A 5,864-nucleotide genomic window follows, 5' to 3' on the forward strand; every position below is an offset into this window, starting at 1 on the left:
TGCCTGCCTGTCACATCTTCCAACGGATTGTGCTGCTCCCACTGCTGATTACTCTTACTCCTCTAATCACTCCTGCAGATTGTGCCTGCCCCCCAGTCTCCCCGCAGACACTGCCTGCCCCCCATCACTCCTGTGGATCCCATCTGTGCCTTCAGTCCCCCTACAGATCCCTCTTGCTCCCCTTTCAATCTCCCATGGATTCCTGATTCCCCCCACCAAGGCCATTTGCCTTCCCATCCTCCCAACTACCCCTAGCTCTGCCCCCATCCTGACTGACCTGAGATCTGGTGGCAGTTTTTAAAGTCATCTAACCTCCCCCTAGCCTCCCTGGATGCACTTAGCCTTGGTGTTACCTTTTAAAGATTGGCTTTCTGCATGAGTCACCTACCAGGCAGTGTTCAGAAAGACATTACATTCACATTCCATTTCTTACTATTAAACAAATAGAAGCCTAAACTGGACAGGAAGGAGGTTGCTGTGGAGGAAAGGTCTGGGAATAGAGAAACCTCACAATCTTTTGGATGTTATTGCTTGTATCTATGTAACATAGAAAAAGTTTAGCAGATAAAACCAAATAGTCAGTTTTTTTTCCCACTGCTTTCCCAAATGTGCCTTAATAGAATATAAAGATTTTGTTGTAGCTTTTCTTCCTTTTAAAAAATTACAGTATCTGTGTTTTGTTTATACATAGAAAATTGATGCACAAGCTATTGAAGAATTCTATGGGTTGACATCAGACATCTCAAAGAACTCTGAATCTGGTTATATCCTCTTCTATCAGTCTCGAGATTGAATGGAACCTGTGGTGGAGAGAAAGGTGTTATGCCTCATTTCTTCTCTGGCTATCGTGGAATGGAGCAAGCACTGATTTTTAAAAATGGAATGCAGGGAGCTCCGGGGGCAGTAGCGCAGTTTGCACACAACGAAGGAAAGAATTTGGATTTCTTTTTAAACCCTCCATATCACATTAATTTTATTTGCTCAGGTATCATGCTGACTACACTACTCTACCACACCTATTAGATGAAAAGAGAGATACCAGCCATTCTTGCAGGAGCAGCCTTCGGATAGATCGCAACAGAATTTCTCTCTTAAGGTCATACTTCAAGGTCTGTTACAGTCACTGGAAAGACTTCCCTGGAATTTGGATCAGGCTCTGGCAATGCAATAAGAGCAATACGAGTATAATATTTTATACTGACTTACAGTGAAAGGGAGAGGAATCTTTGTACATTGATTTGCTTGTGTTCAATTTTAAAAGAATGCATGTCTGGTACCCCCCTTCCCTTTCTCACCTATCCTCCCACTGGGTTTTCTTATGAAAACAAGAGAGATATTTGGGCCTAACACAATTGCCTTCTTGAACGTAATCAATATGCTGAAAACATAAACTAGTGTCAAGGAGGCAAGAATGTTTTGCTTCTCCAGAGAAGCTTCTATATAGTAATATATACTTATAAAGGCGGGAACAATCAATCAAAATTTATGGTTCTGAATCTCCCTATGGGGAAAGATTAGTTTTATAATAATAGTTTATTTTTATTTATGAATTACTGTTACTTCTAGGTTCTCGTGTATTGTCCTTGGTTCTAACAAGTCTTGAAAATAATTTTATATATTAATTTGAATTAGATTGATTTTTTTTTAAGTGTTTGTGTATTTGAGAGAGAGGATTTTAAATTCTAAAAGCAATGCCTAAAATGTCTTCAAAATTTGAAGAAAGACAAGAGGAGAACCTTTCAGGAAGACCTAGTATCTAAGTATTTAATATTATTTGCTTAAATTAAAGTTCTTTATTTTCATTCTTAAAAAGTCAAGTGATAAAACAAACTTTTGTGTAGTTGTTTGAATGACTGCTGATTACAGGGCTGCTTATCACAGCAATGTTGGTGCAATGACGGTGTACCAGTATTTACAGTTCTTTAATCATAATGTTAATGGTGCATACTTCTAAACGACGTTAGGAAAACATGGATCAAAGTAAATCGTTTTAAGAATAGCTTTCCTTCCTCAAAAAATTGAGCCACTTTGACTCCCAGAAACCTGGGTGCCTGTCTCAGAAAATTCTTTAAACATGACTTGTCTTTGAGTAATAAATGACTTGGATATATAAAAAGATAAGTTCATTATTTTAAGGTTTTGCAAGTTGTTTGAAGTAAAATTTTCTGACATTAAAAAATGTACCTTGCTTTAGGGTTATAAATCAGCATTAAGATTTAAATTTGGCACCACAAAATACTTTGTGTAGTAAGAAATATGTAGACTATTGTGACTTGACACTTTTTCCATGCATTAGTATGTTGTTTGACAGTGGCTGAATGTAATTTCTGGAAAATGGTGGAACACCTATTCCAGTTTATGGCAATCAGGCCTTGGTTGTCCGTCTCACCCCTATTCAGATGCTAATTTTTACTTTATTGCATTTTTTATTGTTATTCTCTTGATACTGTTAAAATGTTTTAAAAGAATGTCTCCTGTCTGCTGCTATACCTAACATTTTTACTTACCTGTATCTTTTAGCTCAGGAAATGACTTCACCTTTTCATTCAATTGAACACATCTTTAACAGGATCACTAAGTAAATTGGGATATTATAACAATTGTGGAAGAAAAATCTTGGCATATTATTCAACATTAATTTTATAAAATATGAAGTTTGTAAAGACTTGGCTTGGCTAGAATTTTTTATATAAATTGTGTAGCTTGACAAAATACCAGCACTGCAGTGAAAAACTTAACAAATACTGAGGGGGTGGGAAATGTAATGGATTTTACTTTCTTAAGGGCTTATACCAAATTATTTTCAACTCTACAGTTGTTTTTCCAGTGGAAAAAAGGGTGAGGGAAAATCAGTTGGACCATAGTGTGCTAGGAAGATGAAGTCCGTTGCATAAAGGTACAAGCATTGTAAAACAAATATCGCATTTTTTTTAACTGACAAATATTTGTTTAGTTATTTTACACTTTTAAAACTGTCTGTAGTTAAAAGCCAAGATTAGTTGCTATATATTTTATACAGTGACTAACGTTAAAGCATTTTTCTTGTTTCACTGGTAACCACAAGATATTTTGTTTTACTCCTCCAACCTTATTTTTATAAATGTTAACTTTTAATTTTGTATAGGGTTTTTGAGATAGTATTCCAAATGATGTATTTCATTTTTCTTCTAGTGCAGCTGAAAATATAAGTAACTGCTTGATAAAATCCATATCAGAAACTGCAGCTTACTTAAAAATAAAAGACAAGAAAGTACAAAATATAACTGAACAATATATATAAAGTATTATAGGATTATGTCTTGGTTGTAATTACATTGGGAAGTGTGGGGAAACTCTTCAGTTGTAAATTGTGGAAATAACTGCTGTGTAACTATGTAAATGTTAATTGGGACTGCGGTCCCCTATTTTGTATATTGGAGCAAAAACTTCTATTAAATAAAGTATGTTCTCTAAAGGTAAGTACTGTATCCTATGTAGATCCCTACTGCTGAATTACATGGCCTATAGTGTCATTTATCTTGTTCTGTAAACTGTATTTGTTTGGAATTTTCTGCTTTAAGGCAACAGCTAGGAGCCACACAGGAGAAGGAGGATTTTTTTAGAAGGAACACTTAAAAAACTCTACTTTTATAAAAGGAAAGGATTTTTTACTTCACATTGGTACTACACTTAATTGGTTGTGACGTAGATGGTTCTGTTGTTTTTCTGAAATAGAGGAAAAGATTATTGGAACTGATGAAAATCAGGAAAAAAACCTGACATTTTACTTTAACAGCTGTTTTCTGGTTCAGCGTTCTACCTTTAAGGTGAACTGTAACTCTAAAAGAAAGATCTGTTTTAGCATGTACTTGAGCTGTCAAGACCTAAATGTTTGAGAGCTTACATTGGGATACATAAGGGGTAGAATAACTATGCTGGAAAATGACACCATGGACATGAATAGACATTAACTTTCAACTGGGAAAGTCACTGCTTTCTGAATGGAAACCACAAGTGTAGAGGCATTGAGATTTTTTTTCTTCCAGAGCAAAAATGGCTGTTCCAAGACAAAAATAACCTAGGGGCAGCCAGGGTTAAATGGCTCCCAGGAGACTGAACTTCTGTAAACTTACCTTCCAAGAGAAACTGCAGCATAGTGCTCTGGCTTCCTAGCATGCTTTGCTTCAGCCCAAGTCTTCTTCACCCTTTCCCCTCCAACCCCCTCCCCTCCGACAGGTCTAGAGAGAGCGAGAGAGGCACTGGGGCTGGACTTCTTTGGTTCAGCTGAGCAGAGAGCCCTTCACAATCCTCACATTGTACTGCAGGGTGACACACCCTACAGAGCACATTGAGATGTGTGCTCAGAGGCTCCCTGACTGTATAGTGGCTCAGTATTTGAACGTCTGTTCAGGGATCTCCAGGTAAGTTTTTTCTACCAGGAAAAAAACTCAGGATGCTGCATTCATTGTTCCCTGTCATTCCAGAGGACATGAAGAGTTGCAATGACTCCGAGTAACATTGGACCCCAGGGCAGGGCAGGGCATGGCAGTTGGTGACAGACGCGTGAGAAAAGGCAGAACTCTTTAACAAGTTCTTTGCCTCTGTGTCTGCTAACAATGGGGTGCTCTCAGGCGATAGCGTAGAGAAGTGCAGGAAGGATGCAAGTCCCCCAACTGTTAGTTCAGACCTAGTTAAGGATTACCTGGAGGGCTTAGATGTGTCCAAGTCAGCAGGCCCGGATGACCTTCTTCCACGGGTGCTGAGGGAATTGGTTGGTGTCATTACGGAACCATTGGCACGGCTGTTTGAGGACTCCTGGTGCTGGGGCCAAGTCCCTGAGGACTGGAAAAGGGCCAGTGTGGTCCCTATTTTCAAGAAGGGGAGGAAGGAAGAGCCTGGCAACTACAGGCCAGTCAGCCTCACTTCTATCCTGGGGAAGGTCTTTAAAAAAATTATCAAGGGCCACATTTGTGAGAGCCCTGCAGTGGAAGTGATGTTGAGGAGTACCAGCTGAGGGGTTACCGATCCTGCCTGACTAACCTGGTCTCTTTCCATGACCAGGTAACAAAGAGCTTAAATATGAAGGAGGATGTTGATGTCATCTTCTTGGACTTCCAGAAGGCCTTCGACACAGTGTCCCACCAATTCTGGTGGGCAAGCTGGGGGACTGCGGCATTGACGAATGCACAGTCACATGGGTAGCAAACTGGCTCCAGAGGCGCACCCAGAGGGGGTGGTGGACGGGTTGATGTTGACCTGGGAAGGTGTGGGCAGTGGAGTCCCCCAGGGCTCGGTCCTTGGGCCAGTGCTGTTCAACATCTTCATTAGCGACCTGGACGAGGATGTGGAGAGCACCCTGTTCAAATTTGCTAATGACACCAAGCTGTGGGGTAAAGTGGATACACTGGCAGGCAGGAACCGCATCCAGGCAGACCTGGATAGGTTAGAAAAGTGGGCAGATCTGAACAGGATGCGGTTCAACAAGGACAAGCACAGTGTGCTACACCTGGGGAGAGGGAGCCAGCATTATGGTTATAGGTTAGGGGCTGGCCCTCTCAGCAGCACACAGGCAGAGAGGGATCTTGGAGTCATGATTGATTCCAGCATGAATATGAGTCGGCAATGCGACGAAGCAATAGGCAGAGCCAACCACACCCTGTCATACATCAACAGGGGCATCACTAACAGGGGGGGAGCAAGACCTCTCTGGACCTATGTGGTGGTGGTCAGGCCACAGCTGGAGTACTATGTCTAGTTCTGGGTGCCGCACTTCGGGAGGGATGTGGAGAACCTGGAGAGGGTCCAGAGGAGGCCACTCGTATGATTGGGGACTCCGTGCCCAGCCCTATGAGGAGAGGCTGAGGGACCTGAATCTCTTCAGTCTC

This window comes from Crocodylus porosus, unplaced genomic scaffold, assembly GCF_001723895.1.
Source record: "Crocodylus porosus isolate Cpor-Errol unplaced genomic scaffold, CroPor_comp1, whole genome shotgun sequence".
NCBI lineage: Eukaryota > Metazoa > Chordata > Crocodylia > Crocodylidae > Crocodylus > Crocodylus porosus.